The sequence below is a fragment of the Eucalyptus grandis genome, chromosome 6 (genome assembly GCF_016545825.1).
Source record: "Eucalyptus grandis isolate ANBG69807.140 chromosome 6, ASM1654582v1, whole genome shotgun sequence".
NCBI lineage: Eukaryota > Viridiplantae > Streptophyta > Magnoliopsida > Myrtales > Myrtaceae > Eucalyptus > Eucalyptus grandis.
Window position 1 is genome coordinate 12895182 of NC_052617.1, and position 18457 is coordinate 12913638.

The following is an 18457-nucleotide window of genomic DNA, read 5'->3' on the forward strand; positions in this document are numbered from 1 at the left end:
TATGAATTTCATATTGTTGTAGGTACAAGAACGATATCAAACATGTAATAGCATAATTTTCTAATATATTTACTATCCTATCTTCAAGTATAGCAAACCTACTCAATTTATTAATCCACTATATCTCTATGTGAATTATAATAAACATAAGTGCATTAAAAACTATGAATATTCCCGGTTTACAATGAGTCTTTTGGATCACTTTATCACCAAAAGCTACACAAATAACGCGATTTATCTATATCCACGTTTAATTCACGGTTATATATTATAATGAGCAATTGCATATTATCACTTTTCAATCTCAAACATGTACAATAGATCATTTAAGTGGTGACCAATCATTCAAAAGCATTATGCACAATAATATATAACTCACATGAATGAAATCAATTGCAAAACATAAAAATTATGAAATTTACATCATCATGGTTAGGCTACATCGTAGCCCTAACATAAGAAAATCAGAACATAGTAGAAGAAGAAATAAAAATATAAATCAAACCCAACATCTTGAATCAAAGATTAAGAATTTTGTCACTACTTTTGTCTTCTCTTCAAAATACTTGAAAAACTATCTAGGATGCTGCATTTGAATAATAAAAAACGATCTAGCGAAAACCTAACTGCTCCCTCAAGCTCTCAATATTCTCATATTTATATAATATATCCAAGATTTATCTCCAAGCAATTGTGCATAAAATTAGGGAGTAAATAAGAGGATTTTTTATTTGATATCTATCTTCCAATGCTTGCAGATAATATTAGGGAACAAAATCAAGGATTCCTTGATTTGATATCTATATTCCACTACTTTTTTATTTGAATTCCTAATTTTTTCCTTTCTTTTCCTTATCTTCTCCATATTTCATTATTCTGCATAAACAAAGAAAATTTGAATAATCAAAAGGAAATGCAAATATTTTCTAATAGATATTAAATTATTTGTTGTCTAAAATAGATAAAATAACTCTATTCTTATAGTGTTATTAGATGCATAGACTGAGAAAAGTGCACAAATTGAGGGGGAGCAAGTAAAAGATGTAGGGGCTGCACAAGTTAAACAGATTGACTGGGAGATTGACAAGGATCCACTTGCCAAAATCATTCCTCCATCATAACCTTTGGCTAACTCTTAGTGGCAATATCCTTCAGGCACTGTTGGAAATCAAGGATGAAATCAAGGAGTTGGAGCTTCAAATGCAGAAACTGATGTAGGATGCAAACAAGAAGCTGAAGAAAGTTGAATAGGCTATAACAAACCTGAGCTGCTATGTCTTGGTTCACGTTCCTCCAAAGGACCCTTCTTCTCCAAGCCCTCTTGTTCATGACCCAAATCAACCATCCTCCTCGAAATAACCTTTTAAAAACCACTTTTTCAGGCAATTTCGTAGGAGTTGGTTTAATGTTTTGTTTGAATATTCGATTTGGTATTTATTTTGCACCCATATATAGGTGTGCTACTCGATGTTGAACTATGGTTTGATATATCATATGCTATCTATTATGGTTTGCTATAACCTTTTGTGTTGTTGACAAAAAGGGGGAGATATTTTTTAGTTGCATGACTTCGATTTGTAGACTCCCTTTTGGATGTTTGTAGATTTTGATATTTACAATCTACAAGTATGCTGTGAGGACAAAATTCGCACAAGATTGGTTGAAAATTTCTTATTTCTTATCTTGCACTTTTAGAGTATCTAGAAATTCTATAAGAATCACAGCTTCTCATATTCAATATTCTTATAAATTATGAACTGTGCTTTATTTCAAATCTTGCTAAATTCAAAGCAATATCTATATCACATCTTGTCTAAGTTCTGCTAGGAAAGTTTTTTCATCATGAAAAGGGGAGATTGTTAAATAAAATTTCCTAATTGATTTGGAAGATTGACAAAACTTTGCTTAATTATCTTTTGATTCTAATGGTAAGTTTTTCCATGTGGAAACTTTAATATGTATCATCAACTATTATTATTACACTCAAGGACATTGTGAAGATCATACCTTAATATTCAATCTCAACGGAATAAGGATATGATCTGACTATGAATCATCGTGCTAACATCAAGAAGATAGTTGTGGATTCCTTGCCTTATATATATTGATTGTCCGAACTGAAAATATTGAATACAAGCTTACTTATTTGGAACATTTCAATCTATCAACAGAACAATCAATCCTGGCTAAGGACGCACACTAATTCATCAATTAAAATAATGAACTCGGCCTATTTTCTTCGTATTAAAAACACCCGATAAAATAATCGTGTGTTGGTACACGGTCAATTTAAGCCAAAAATGCAATATCTTCCTTTTCAAAAATCTCACTATTTAATATAGTACCTAAAAATTATTTTTCGCGTTAAAAATCGATGCCTGGTATTTTCTTATTAAAATACCAAACTTTCACAATTTTGAAATAATTAACCAAAATCACAATCACCACTAAATTTGCAAATTAACATTTAATTGCATAAACTAAGCACACCATTGCAATCAAAACAAAATTATGATAATCGGCTATCCCGGTATAATTTCCGGAAGATAATAAATAATTACAAAAATTACAAAAGTATTAAATAATGCAATTTAAATACAATAAATACCAACTTAGGCTGGAAATGCTAATCTAACCACCTAAATGGGCCTAGAAAATTTCTGAACCTATCCAAATAAATAGTACAATATAATTTTCCCTTAATTAATCTTATCTAACCACCTAACAAGCATAACTAAGCAATTAAATTACTAATCTAATCTAACTAATCACCTAATCTATAATTAGTCTAAACTAATCAAACCTTAAGCATAATTAACTCCTAAGCTGAGTTTAGCAATTAAACTCATCAATTTTGCGATCCGGTGAGTCCACGGCGACAGCTACGCGGAGGCAAGCGACGCTCGAGCCTAAATAGGGATGGACAAGCCTAAAAATGGGCTTAGGCCTCAGCCCATTGGACAAGCTTAAAAATGGGCTTAGAAGCCTCAGCCCATAGCTGAGGTTTGGCTAGGGCACGCGGGAGGATGGTGGACAAGTGGGTCGTAAGTAGGACAGACGAACGGCTCGTGAGCGGCATGTGGGCTTGCGACGAGTAGACGGGCGGCGTGCGGGCTCCGGCGGCTGTTGCTGGCTCTCAGTTGGCTTTCTCTACAACTTTGAGCTCTCAAGACACTCAACAATGGATAAAGTGAGCTGAGGGGAGAAGAAGAAGCCAGCCGAAGCTTGAAGGGTCCCAATTGCCCTAAAAGTCCACACAAATATCTCCTTGTGCTCATTGCATGCCCCCACTAGTCAAGGCTATCATCCACAACCAATTTGCAGCACCAAGGCTTCCTTAACAAGCCATCCAAGTGGTCCAAAAATGGCTGCCCCTTGGTCCTACGAATTTTGGACTATTTCCATCCTTTGATTCATACATGCATCTCCAATCATCATCATACATGCAGCAAGACACAATCATTCATAACAATATAATTCATGGAGTCCATACAATTTAGAATAGTCCATTTATCATGCCTTTTTGAAGTTTACAAAATTCCAGCTTGTACCTTTTTTGAAAACATTTAAATTAAATATCCATATGATTCTCAAAAATCATGAAATCAAGACATGTGATAGAAAAGATAATAAGATAACAATTTCAAGAAGAACACATGCCCAAAAGAGTTCCACACAAGAAGATATAACTCACACAAATACAGCATGCAATTTCGGATAGAATCAGATTGCGCAGTTTTTGCAATAATTCGATTAAAATACCCGAATAACCTCCGAAAATTATGAAATTTTACCAGGTTATATTTAAGACACTAAATTATATTTTTCATGAAGACATTTGGGCCAGATTCGTTCTAGATCATTTTCTATAGATGTCCAAAACTCCTGATTCTAGCACCAAAACGTTCAGTATAGCTATCTCCTAAAGGTAAAGTTTTCACCCACTTATCCTTCTTTTTTTCCTCTGAAGATTGGATATGTTTTGCTTCAAGAGGTCCCCTACAACTTTCATTAAGGGATATAAGCGAAATTTCCAAAGAATAGTCACCATATGGGTCCAAGAATTCTCGGGTATCCAGTACCATGTTTCCAGATTTACCGTCTTCAAGAGAAAGTCGATTCACTAGGCTACACTTGCTCATTTAACCTCAAATTTGAGTATGTTAGTCTTTAGGATGTTCTCTACAAGTTTCATGGAGAAGTTGAAGAGAAATTCTCGGTAAAAAAGCAACATGCAACCCTCAAAACTACCAAAAGGTCAGCAAAGCAGTTCCAGATCTAGTGTCTTCGTAGGAAGAGGGTTTTGCCCGTTAAATCTCAACCATTTTGTCCCAAATTTTAGTATGTTATATTTTGAGATGTTTTCTACAACTTTTATGAAGGAGTCGAATTCAAAATCCAACTTGAAACACGCATGCAAGCCTCCACAAGTTTCTGGGTCGGGCAGTATACACGAAATCAGCAAGCATTTTCAAGAACAAACCACACTAGCTTCGGTTCCTTACTTCTAAACACCCAAGAATTCAACCACACATGCAAGACACACATGCAAGAGTAGAAATTGATCCTAACTTGCCTCCAAAATCGAACAAACAATGGCACACGGACGGCGACGAACGAGCGGATGGACGGCGACGGACGAGCGGACCTCCTCCCTCGCTCGGCTTCTCCCTCTCTCTCTCGGCTCCTCACTCTCTCGCAACTCTCTCTCTCTCTCTCTCAAAACCAGCCACTCCCTCTCTCTCTCTCTCTCTCTCTTTTGGTTGCTTATATACTTGCATGCACCCTCATTTTGCATGGGGGACACTTGTCCCTAAGAAGGAGACAAGTGTCTCCTTTGCCGAAGACATTTAGAGGAAGCCATGCAGCTCCTCCTTCCCCCTCCATGCGTCGACAGCCCAATGGGCTTCATGGGCCAGGCCTCTTGGCCCACTTTAGGCCCATTTCACTTGGGCCTAAAGTCCAAACTTAAATGGCCCAAGTTTATTTTTTATTTTTTTATAATACATCTTAATCCTCATTTAAATAAATATCTAATTGCATAATAAAATGGCCAAAAGACTTTGTGACATTAATCCATCAAATCTATAAAGTGCATAGTCAAGAACAAAGTCTTATTTATCAAATCGTCCTATGTCCAATTTAAATAGCCCATAGAAAAATATCAATAATAAGCCCATAATTCCTACACCACTTTAGGGCATTTGATTTTGATTTTTATTTATAGAAATCAATTAACATTCTCATAATCAATTAACATTTTCATAAGGGGTTCGGTCCAAGAGATAAAATATCGTGGCCGATGATGTAATTGTCCCTATGGCCATTCAAAGACAAATATCGTTTCCCTCAAAATCAATATTTCCGGTTGAAATTCCCGGATGCCACATTCATTTCTTTGATTGTCGACTTGCAGACCCAAAAAGAAGGTTAATTCACCTATCATACTCTTTTTAAATTCTTCTTGCATAGATTTTGAGAATTTCTTGCACATATTTTCGTTAGAAGATCCAAAGATTATAACATCTACATATATTTGAATAAGTAGAAAGTCTTTTTCTTCCTTTTTGATAAACAAGGTTGTGTCAACCATTCCTTTCTTAAAACCAATGTTTACCAAGACTCACTCAGTCTCTCACACCAAGCTCGAGGTGTTTGTTTCAGACCATACAAAGCCTTCTTTAGTCTATAGACAAAGTCTGGTTTTCTGGGATCTTCAAATCCCAGCGGTTGTTCCATATACACTTCTTATATGAATTCATTTAGAAAGGCACTCTTGACATCCATTTGGAATAACCTGAAATTATGAAAACATGCATATGCAAGCAATAGTCTAATGGCTTCTTACCTGGTTACATGTGCATATGTCTTATCATAATCTATTCATTCCTCTTTCATATAACCTATTTCAACAAGCCTCACTTTGTTCCTGGTTACTTCGCCATTTTCATCCATCTTGTTTCTGAATACCCACTTTGTTTCAATCACACACTTCCTTTTTGGTTTTGGAACTAGCTCCCAAACATCATTAATATTGAATTGTATGAGTTCTTCTTGCATTGCTTCTATCATGCCCCGAACCCCGAGCGCGCACATCCCTCGGTGGTCATTAAAATTTGCGACGTTCCCGGACACGTCGCTGACCCAATCATTTTAATGCACATGTGAAAGCGAAACAATAACCCCTTAGCAGCAAACATCATGGGATAGAAAAGCAGGGCAACAATTCACCAAAGCCACACTCTCATAAACAACTTGATTTAGGTACAAAAAGATCGGTCCCAAAAAGAAGCTGTCCTACGACCTATTCGTCGGACGCAATCACTGATCCTTCCGACTCCACTTCAACAAGCTCTGGGGGCGTCAGATCCTCCATCTAAGGACTTAAAAAGTTAAGCCCATGATGGGGTGAGACAATGTCTCAACAAGTTCACCCCCTAAATGTGGCACCCCGAAACACCTAAGGTCACAATAGATTACCAAAGAAGAACCTTAGTTCCTAGGCATTATTTTTTTTTTTTTTATATAACGGTCCCAGCGCATCTCATTTGCGGAAGCATAATCAAGTCTTACCAATTCTCCTTCCAACAATCATGATACAATGCACACCACTAAACACCATAAGAAAAGATAAAGCCAAGACACTTTTATTTACATATTTTCATGATGGATTTTCTCATGTCGGTACAACAAAAAGAAAGGCCAAGACTTTTAACTACACTCGGCCATAACCCCAAAAAGAGACAACTCGACCCTCTCTGTCGATCATGGAAAATCCTCCATCTACTAGTGTTGGCTATTGTCCAAAAAGTAGCAGCTCCTACTCCTCACGCGCAAGCCGTCACACCCATCCCAGCGTGTCAGGCGGTGACGACGGCAACATCCCCCGCATCACTCCGTCTCGACGAATGTGAACATATATGAACTCCTAAATGACCAGGCCCCCAACTAGGCCCATGTCATATATCACTAATACACAAACCCGAATGAACGTCAGACCAGGGATGTTGGGATAGTCGATCTCCACACACTCGACCTCCATGTCCGATGGAAGGCCATAAAAGACACCCCGCGTGACAGTAGGGAGCGGCATCTTTCTAATCTGAAATGTTAGTCCCTAAAAGGGGTGAGTACAACCGCTCAGCGGGTAAAAGATCCAATAAACCACTCAATGCATCACACAGAACAATCAAGACATCATAGTATAGTTCATATCATTTATACATCCAAGCATTACTTACTTTGCAGCCATGCACATGTCATCATACCATATATGCATACACATCCATGCATTCATCTTCAAGCATTCATGCATATACCATCATGCCATATGTGCATATACATCCATGCACTCATCATCAAGCATACGTGCATATACCATCATGCCATATGTGCATATACATCCATGCACTCATCATCAATAATACATGCATATACCATCATGCCATATGTGCATATACATCCATGCACTCATCATCAAGCATACATGCATACATGCAACCATACCATGCATGACTAGATTTCAATTTCTCAATTTTTATTCTTCTAATTGGACCGCCACATTTCTCTTTCCCGGGACCAGTATTTGCATCACACATTTATCGCTCGTACCCAGCTTCGCATCGCTAGGAGCCTCTGGCACACACTTCTGGGCATCCGCCACACACACTCCAAGCATCTCGTACCCCAACTGGCATCACGAGGTATCCCCCGGCTCACACCTCTGGGCTTCTGGCACCCCCACATCCCGGGCATCTCGAAACACCCGAGGACATCCGGCACACACACTCCGGGCATCCGGCATTTACACTCCCGGGCCAGGCATCCCGACACTCCCGGGGCATCGTCGGCTCACACCTTCGACGGCATTCTCATTTATCATAGTTCACATTCACATTTATGGCTCAATCAAAACATGGCATATGATATGATGGCAACAAGATCATTTTCAGCATTTTGATTCTTATATGTAGTTCAAAATATCATCACATATGCAGCAAGATCCAATCACTCATGACAACACAATCCATGGGGTCCATACAACTTAGAATAATCCATACATCATGACTTTTTGAAATTTACCAAAATCCAGCTTGCACGATTTCAGAAAACATATTTATTAAATACTCACATGATCTTCAAAAATTATGAAATCTGAACATATGTTAGTCAAGATATAAAGGCACAAACTCCATGAAGAACATATGCCTAAAAGAACTTCACACAAGAAGATATAGTTCACACATTACAGCTTACAAAATTCGGACACATCAGATTGCGCGGTTCTTGATATATTATAACTTAAATACCCGAATGGCCTCCAAAATTATGAAATTTTACCAAGTGATAGTCAAGACCCTAAGGTAGATTTTTCAAGAAGACATCAAGGCCATTTTCGTCCTAGATAATTGACTATGGACGGTCGAAGCCCCTGTTCCTAGTACCGAACATTCCCGGTTTAGCTGTCTCCGAAAAATCTAGATGTCACCTACTTATCTTCCTTCATTTCCTCTGAATTTTTGATATGTTTTGCCTCAAGGGGTCCACTACAACTTTCATTAAGGGATCCAGGTGAGATGCTCAAATGAAATTCACTTTATAGTCCACGAAGTCGCTGGAGTGCAATACAACATTTCCAGATCTATTGTCTTCAAAGGAAAAATCGTTTAACTATGCTAAACTTGTTCGTTTTATCTAAAATTTGAGTATGTTAGGCTTCAAGATGTTATCTACAACTTTCGTGAAGGGGTCGAAGTGTAATTCTCAGTAAAAAGTGACATGCAACGCACAAAACCACCAAGAGGTCAACAAAACAGTTTCAGATCTAGCGTTTTCGTAGAGGGAGGGTTTTACCCCTCAAAACTCATCCATTTTGTCTCAAATTTTATTATGTTATACTTTAAGATGTTTTCTACAACTTTCCTGAAGAAGTAGAAACCAAAATCCGACTCAAACCGCACATGCAAGTCTCCACAACATTCTGGATCAGGCTGTTTACTCGAAAACAGAATGCTATTTCAAAACAACACCCATACAACTTCGGTTTTTCACACCCTAGTCATACGAAATTCATCACCTTTCACTAGCACATCCTAGACACAACATGCAAGAGCAGATCAATGGATCTAACTTGCCTCCAAACCGAGCTACGGCGAGCACGACGGCAGCAAACGGTGGACGCACGGGCGGCTGCGGGCGACGGACGAGCAGCTTCCTCCTTCGCGCGGCCTCTTCCCTTCTCTCTCGGTTCCTCACTCTCTCGACAGCCCTCTCTCTCTCTCTTTCTCTTATGGTCGACCCCCCTAAACCGGCCACCCCTTCTTTTTGTTTCCCTTTAAATCAATCATTAGTCATCATTAGGAGCCACCCAAAGTGACCAATGGGTGAAGCTCTCTTTTTGCCACTTGGCAAATCCCATGCATGATGGGCTTGAAGATGGGCTGGCTCCTCCCCCCTTGTGGTCGACAACAGCCCCCTTCATGGGCTTCATGGGCCAAGCCAATTTGGCCCACTTTAGGTCCAATACCCTTGGGCCTATAGTTCAATCTTAATTAATTCAAATTTCACTTTTAATAATTCATTTTAATTCCCTCTTTTATAAATTTCAAATTCACAATTTCATATGGCCATAAAACATGTAACATTTAAAATATAGGGATCAAATCTATGAGGTGCATACCCAAGAACAATTTTTTTTTTATCAACTTATCCTATAATACTAATTTTAATAACTCATGAACACAAGAAACATAACACTTGGTCTTAAAAGTAAGTCAATAGCCAAGGCATAACTCAAAGGCAAATTTCATTACCTAATCATAAACTTTAATACATCTAGAGGTTGCCCTGAATTTTTGAGATGCCACAATTCTCTCCTCCTTAGAGAATTTCGTCCTCGAAATTAGACACCACTCATGCCCTTTTGAAACAAGTAGGGGTACTTTTCTTTCATCTATCTTCACTTTCCCATGTGGCTTCCTCCATCTCATGATGTCGCCATAATAACTTAACCAATGGAATTGTCTTGGTCCTAAGAATTTGTTCCTTTCGATCCAACTTGCACAAAGCTCTTCAATCTACCTCACTTTCTCATCAACTTCAATGGCTTCATGATCCAAAAGATGTGACTAGGATCCGGTTGGTATTTTCTCAGCATAGATACATGAAACACATCATGCAAATTTCCCAACTTAGGAGGCAACACCAAACAATAAGCTACATCCCCTATTCTTTCAAGTATCTCAAAAGGTCCGAGAAACCTAAGGCTTAACTTACCCTTCATTCCAAATCGAGATATTCCTTTCATTGGAGATGCCTTAAGGAATACGTGGTCTCCTGTGCTAATCTCCAAAGGCCTTCTACGCCTATCCGCGTAGTCTTTCTGTTTACTCTAAGCTATTTTAAGCCTTTTTTATGATAATTTCAATAGCTTTAGTGGTAACTTGTACCAGTTCAGATCCTGTCAATTTCCTTTCACCTACTTCATTCCAACAAACAGGAGTCCTGCATCTCCTTCCGTATAATGCTTCATAGAGAGACATGCCTATACTTTTCTGAAAACTATTATTATAAGCAAACTCCACCAAATGCAATCTTTCATCCCAATTTCCTTTGAAATCAATTACAAAAGCCCTCAACATATCCTCTAATGTCTGGATTACTCTTTTTGTTTGTCCATCTATCTGAGGGTGAAAAGCAGTACTAAACTAGAGTTTAGTTCCTAATGCAATTTGATGACTCCGCCAAAAGTTCGAAGTGAATCTCGAATCTCTATCTAAGGTAATAGTTATTGGAACACCATGTAAGCATACCACTTGACTCACATATATATCCGCATATTTGTCCATTGGGTAGTCCATGCAAACCGCTAGGAAATGAGCAGATTTAGTCAAACGGTCCACTATAACCCAGATAGAGTCATGACCACTTGACGTCCTTGGTAATCCTTATATAAAGTCCATTGTTATATGCTCCCATTTCCATTTTGGTATGTCTAATGGTCTCAAGAGTCCTGCAGGTTTATGATGTTTTGCTTTTACCTATTGGCGTGTCAAACATTGAGAAACGTGCTTGGCCATATCTGCTTTCATACCACTCCACCAAAACTGCTGACGTAAGTTCCTGTACATCTTTGTACTACCCGGATGAATACTATAATTACTCTTATGTGCCTCCGACAGGATTTCCTTCTTTAATTCTTCGTTGTCGGGAACACAAAGTCGTCCTCGGCATCTTACCACTCCACTTCAGAGACCTGAAATTCCGGTCTTTTCCCTAAAGATACTACATCTTTCACTTTCATGATCTCCGGGTTAGACTCTTGTAATAATTTAACTTTTCGAATAACTTCAGGTTCAATCCTTAAATGCACTAAGCATACCGGTAATACAATCTACTTTTAATTTAAACTCTGAGTCTGTGATGGACTTTAACAAGCTCCATTATGCCATTTTTAAACTGGCCATCTCCATAGCCGACTTACGACTAATAGCATCTGCTACCTTATTCACCTTCCCTGGATGGTATCTTATCTCACAATCATAATCCTTTAACAATTTCATCCACCTCCTTTGTCTCATGTTCAACTCCTTTTGTGAGAACAGATATTTCAAGCTCTTATGGTCCATATAAATCTCAAACTTTTCCCCATACAAATAGTGCCTCCAGATCTTCAAGGGGAACACTATAGCTGCTAATTCTAAATCATGTGTTGGGTAGTTCAATTCATGGGGTTTCAATTGTCTAGATGCATAGGCTATGACCTTGTCATGCTGCATCAAAACACATCCCAGTCCTTTGTGAGATGCATCACTATACACTGTAAAACCATCAGGTCCAGTTGGTATAGTCACGATTGGAGCCGAGGTCAATTTCCTTTTAAGCTCTTGGAAACTCCTTTCACATTCCCCATTCCATTCAAACTTCACGTTCTTTCGAGTCAATTTAGTTAAAGGACCTGCCAGTTGTGAAAATCCTTCAATAAACCTTCTATAATAGCCAGCCAGTCCTAAGAAACTCCGTATTTCAATAGGTGTTGTCGATCTTGGCCAATTTATTACCATCTCAACTTTCGCTGGGTGCACTGCAATTCCTCCTCCTGATACCACGTGCCCTAAAAATATTATCTAGTCCAGCAAGAATTCACACTTACTAAATTTGGCATACAGCTTATGCTCTCTCAGAGTTTGCAAAACTATCCTCAAGTGTTGTTCATGCTCTTTAGGTCCTCTCAAATATATCAGGATGTCATCAATAAAAATAATCACAAACTGGTCTAAATAAGGCTTAAATACCCTATTCATTAGATCCATAAATGCAGTAGGTGCATTTGTCAATCCAAAAGGCATAACAAGGAACTCGTAGTGTCCATAACGAGTCATAAACGCGGTCTTAGGGATGTCTTCTTTCTTAATTCTTACCTGATGTTATCCCGACCTTAAGTCAATCTTAGAGAAGATTGAACTTCCTTGGAGTTGGTCAAAAAGATCATCAATTCTAGGTAAAGGATATTTATTTTTAATGGTCACCTGATTTAGTTGCCTATAGTCAATGCACAAGCGCATCGACTCATCTTTCTTTTTCACAAACAAGACTGGTGCACCCTAAGGTGAAGCACTTGGCCTAATGAATCCTTTGTCAAGCAACTCCTGTAGTTGCACCTTTAATTCCTTCAATTCGACTAAGGCCATCCTATATGGGGCTTTTGATATAGGTCCTGTTCTAGGCATTAATTCAATTTCAAATTCAATTTCTCGCTCTGGCGGTAATCTAGGCAATTCCTCAAGAAATACATCTTGAAATTCATTAACTACCTGAATTTCATCAAGCTTAGGCTCTTCCTTAGTATAATCTCTAACCATGGCCAGGTACCCTTGACATCCTTTGTCAAGTAACGCATGGGCTTCTATTGCTAAAATAAGTGCTACAGGTAGGTGGGTCTGACCTCCCAGAAATTCATAGTTAGACTGATTAGGCAAAGTAAATTGGATCACTTTCCTATAACAATCCATCTTGGCCCAATACTTATGAAGCCAATCCATTCTTATGATAACATCAAAATCATATATGGCCATTACGACTAAGTCTATTTCCATATCCTTTCCTCCCATTGTTATCTTACAATTTTCACACACCAGCATAGACAATAACATATCCTTCAAAGGCGTAGAAACAAAAAGAGGCGTCTCAAGAGGTGTAGTTTCTATCTTATTCAACTGTTTATATCTTTCAGACACAAATGAATGCGTAGCACCCGTATCAAACAATGCATATGCCTTTTTATCATTTATAAGGATCATATTTGAGATAATATTTTTGGAAGCTTCCGCTTCCTCTTGGGTGATCGCATACACCCTTCCTTGTGCTGGTGGCCTCTGACGATTCCTTGGTAAGTTTGGTCTAACAGCATTCTGTTGTGGCTATCGCACCGAGCCAATACTCACTTGCGACCTTTCTTGTGGGCAGTTTTTCTTAAGATGACTTGTTTGTCCACAACCATAACAACTCAGTTGCCCATTGCAAGGTCCTGGGCCATGTCGCCTATCAGACCTTCAACACTCTTCATTTCGATAAGGTGCCCTTTCTAAATTCAGGCTACCGCTGCCCTTTCCAAAGTTCCCAAAATTGCCCTTTTTCTTAGACTCCCAGGTCTGACCTTGACCTGTATAGGGTCTCTTACCCCGTCTCGCATCACCAAAAGACAATGGTCTCTTATTCTCCAAATGTTCCCTTACCAACTCCTGCTCCACCAACTGTGCCCTTTCATAGATCTCATTATAATCTCTTATGTTCAAAGGCACCAGTTATTTCCTGATATCAGTCCTCAACCCTTTTAAAAACCTTTTTGCTTTCTCTTCTTGATCCTCAATTAGTCTAGGAGCATATCTAGACAGTTCAGAAAATCTTGCCTCATACCGGGTTCTGTCGGCTCATTTTGTTCTAGTTGAACAAATTCTGTAATTTTCTTATCCTTAGCACAGTCAGAAAAATGCTTTCTGTTGAAAGCTCTAACAAACTCTTTCCAGTTAACATTAGTGCCCGGTGGGAAGATTGTGTCCCTCGAAGCTTTACACCAAAACTTTGCATTTCCCTCCAGCTGGTACTCTGCCAAAGTTATTTTCTCAACATCAATGCAGTCCAACAACCTGAAAATTTGTTCCATTCCATCAATCCAATGTTCCGCCTCCTCAGGACTTCCCATTCCACTGATCTTAGGTGGCTTCAACTTCAAAAACTGCTCCACCAGTCCTTGAGTACGGCGTTACGCTCCCAGTTGTTGCTGCGCCCGTCTTTCCATCAGATTTCCAATATTGGCCAATGCCTGCAGGATGTCTTCCATTTGGGGTTCAGCCCTTGCAGCAGAGGCTTCAGCCCTCGATGGATGAGCACTTCCAGCTCGCACCATGACTTTCCTGCAATTTCCAAGCATTGCCTCAGGAATAATCTGAGACTCACTGTCTCCATTCAAAGCAACTACTACTACTACATAAGTAACATATACATGTTACTGGTACTTAAAGACAACTCAAAATAAACTACTAGGGATCTACGAGTGAATACTCATCACCCGTTATTCAAAATTAATCAATTATTCCGTTTTATATCCTATGGTGTGCATTGTCATCATGTTCCTCAATTTCCAAATGAGGCTTCTTATCACTCCACCTATAACCATTACTCTGATACCAACGCCAGCTGTGGCACCCTAAAACACCTAAGGTCACCATAGATTACCAAAGAAGAACCTTAGTTCCTAGGCTTTTATATATATATATATATATATATATATATATAACGGTCCTAAGCATCTTCTTTGTGGAAGCATAATCAAGTCTTACCAATTCTCCCTTTAACAATCATGATACAATGCACACCACTAAACACCATAAGAAAAGATAAAGCCAAGACACTTTTATTTACATATTTTCATGATGGATTTTCTTGGGTTGGTACAACAAAAAGAAAGGCCAAGACTTTTAACTACACTCGGCCATAACCCCAAAAAGAGACAACTCGACCCTTTATGTCGATCATGCAAAATCCTCCATCTACTAGTGTCGGCTATTGTCCAAAAAGTAGCAGCTCCTACTCCTCACGCGTAGGCCGTCATACCCATCCTGATGCATCAGGCGGTGACGGTGGCAACATCCCCCGCATCACTCCATCTCGACGAACGTGAACAGATATGAACTCCTGAATGACCGAGCCCCCAGCCAAGCCCACGTCATACATCACTAATGCACAAACCCAAATGAACGTTAGACCAAGGATGGTGGGACAGTCGATCTCCACACACTCGACCTCCATGTCCAATGGAATGCCGTAAAAGACACCCCGCGTGACAGTAGGGAGCGGCATCTTTCTAATCTGAAATGTTAGTCCCCAAAAGGGGTGAGTACAACCACTCAGCAAGTAAAAGATCCAATAAACCACTCAATGCATCACACAAAACAATCAAGACATCATAGTATAGTACATATCATTCATACATCCAAGCATTACTTACCTTGCAGCCATGCACATGTCATCATACCATATATGCATATACATCCATGCATTCATCTTCAAGCATTCATGCATATACCATCATGCCATATGTGCATATACATCCATGCACTCATCATCAAGCATACATGCATATACCATCATGCCATATGTGCATATACATCCATGCACTCATCATCAAGCATACATGCATACATGCAACCATACCATGCATGACTAGATTTCAATTTCTCAATTTTTATTCTTCCAATTGGATCGCCACATTTCTCTTTCCCGGGACCAGTATTTGCATCCCACATTTATCGCTCGTACCCAACTTGACATCACAAGGAGCCTTCGGCACACACCTCCGGGCATCCGGCACACACACTCCGAGCATCTCATACCTCAACTGGCATCACGAGGTATCCCCCGGCTCACACCTCCGGGCTTCCGGCACCCCCACATCCCGGGCATCTCGAAACTCCCGAGGACATTCGGCACACACACTCCGGGCATCCGGCATTTACACTCCCTGGCCAGGCATCCCGATACTCCCGGAACATCGTCAGCTCACACCTCCGCCAGCATTCCCATTTATCAAAGTTCACATTCACATTTATGACTCAATCAAAACATGGCATATGATATGATAGCAACAAGATCATTTTCAGCATTTTGATTCTTATATGTAGTTCCAAATATCATCACATATGTAGCAAGATCCAATCTCTTATGACAACACAATCCATGGGGTCCATACAACTTAGAATAATCCATACATCATGACTTTTTAAAATTTACCAAAATCCAGCTTGCACGATTTCAGAAAACATATCTATTAAATACTCACATGATCTTCAAAAATTACGAAATCTGAACATGTGTTAGTCAAGATATAAAGGCAGAAACTCCATGAAGGACACATGCCCAAAAGAACTTCACACAAGAAGATATAGTTCACACATTACAGCTTACAAAATTCGGACACATCAGATTGCGCGGTTCTTGATATATTATAACTTAAATACCCGAATGGCCTCCAAAAATTATGAAATTTTACCAAGTGATAGTCAAGACCTAAGGTAGATTTTTCATGAAGACATCAAGGCCAGGTAAGATTCTCAAAGGAAATTCACTTTATAGTCCACGAAGTCGCTGGAGTGCAGTACAACATTTCCAGATCTATCATCTTCAAAGGAAAAATCGTTTCACTAGGCTACACTTGTTCATTTTACCTCAAATTTGAGTATGTTAGGCTTCAAGATGTTCTCTACAACTTTTGTAAAGGGGTAGAAGTGGAATTCTCAGTAAAAAGTGACATGCAACACACAAAACCACCGAGAGGTCAACAAAACAGTTTCAGATCTAGCGTTTTCGGAGAGGGAGGGTTTTACCCCGCAAAACTCATCCATTTTGTCTCAAATTTTATTATGTTATACTTTAAGATGTTTTCTACAACTTTTATGAAGAAGTAGAAACCAAAATCCGACTCAAACCACGCATGCAAGCCTCCACAACATTCTGGGTCAGGCTGTTTACTCGAAAACAGAATGCTATTTCAAAACAACACCCATACAACTTCGGTTTTTCACACCCTAGTCATACGAAATTCATCACCTTTCACTAGCACATCCTAGACACAACATGCAAGAGTAGATCAATGGATCTAACTTGCCTCTAAACCGAGCTACGGTGAGCACGACGGCAGCAAACGGTGGACGCACGGGCGGCTGCTGGCGACGGACGAGCAGCTTCCTCCTTCGTGCGGCCTCTTCCCTTCTCTCTCGGTTCCTCACTCTCTCGACAGCCCTCTCTCTCTCTTTCTCTTATGGTCGACAACCCCCCTAAACCGGCCACCCCTTCTTTTTCTTTCCCTTTAAATCAATCATTAGTCATCATTAGGAGCCACCCAAAGTGACCAATGGGTGAGGCTCTCTTTTTGCCACTTGGCAAATCCCATGCATGATGGGCTTGAAGATGGGCCGGCTCCTCCCCCCTTGTGGTTGATGGCAGTCCCCTTCATGGGCTTCATGGGCCAAGCCAATTTGGCCCACTTTAGGTCCAATACCCTTGGGCCTAAAGTTCAATCTTAATTAATTCAATTTTCACTTTTAATAATTCATTTTAATTCCCTCTTTTATAAATTTCAAATTCATAATTTCATATGGCCGTAAAACTTGTAACATTTAAACTATAGGGATCAAATCTATGAGGTGCATACCCAAGAACAATTTTTTCTTATCAACTTATCCTATAATACTAATTTTAATAACTCATGAACACAAGAAACATAACACTTGGTCTTAAAAGTAAGTCAATAGCTAAGGCATAACTCAAAGGCAAATTTCATTACCTAATCATAAACTTTAATACATCTAGAGGTTGCCTTGAATTTTTGGGATGCCACACTAAACCCCGACTAGCAAGGAAATACGCCTAGAGGCAGTCTATACATACGAAACAGAAGACTTACCTTGCCTCAATTCCCTCATACATGTCATTATAATTCATATACTCAATCAATCAATCCAATCAATTCAATTGATTCAATCGATCCATTAATCCATCAATTCAATCAATTCAATCAATACAATTGATACCATTGATACAAGGGTCCCGATTATAAGATCAAATCGTTATGACACGTCTCATACCGTACCACATAATTTTATCCCATAATCCGGCATGTCAAATATAATCAATCACAGGTTCCAATTCAATTATTGCTCACACAAGCATGATATACCAATGCACATCGGTCTTCTAGCGTAGCCAAGGATTATTGCTCGCACAAGCATGATATATCAATGCACATCGGGGACAGGTTCACTTAACCAACACACGATCAATTAATCATGGCCAAGGACATTGTGCTTTACACACAAATTCCTCAATTAAAATGATGAACTTGGCATATTTTCTTTGTATTAAAAACATCAAATAAAAATAACCGTGTGTGGGTACCTAGCCA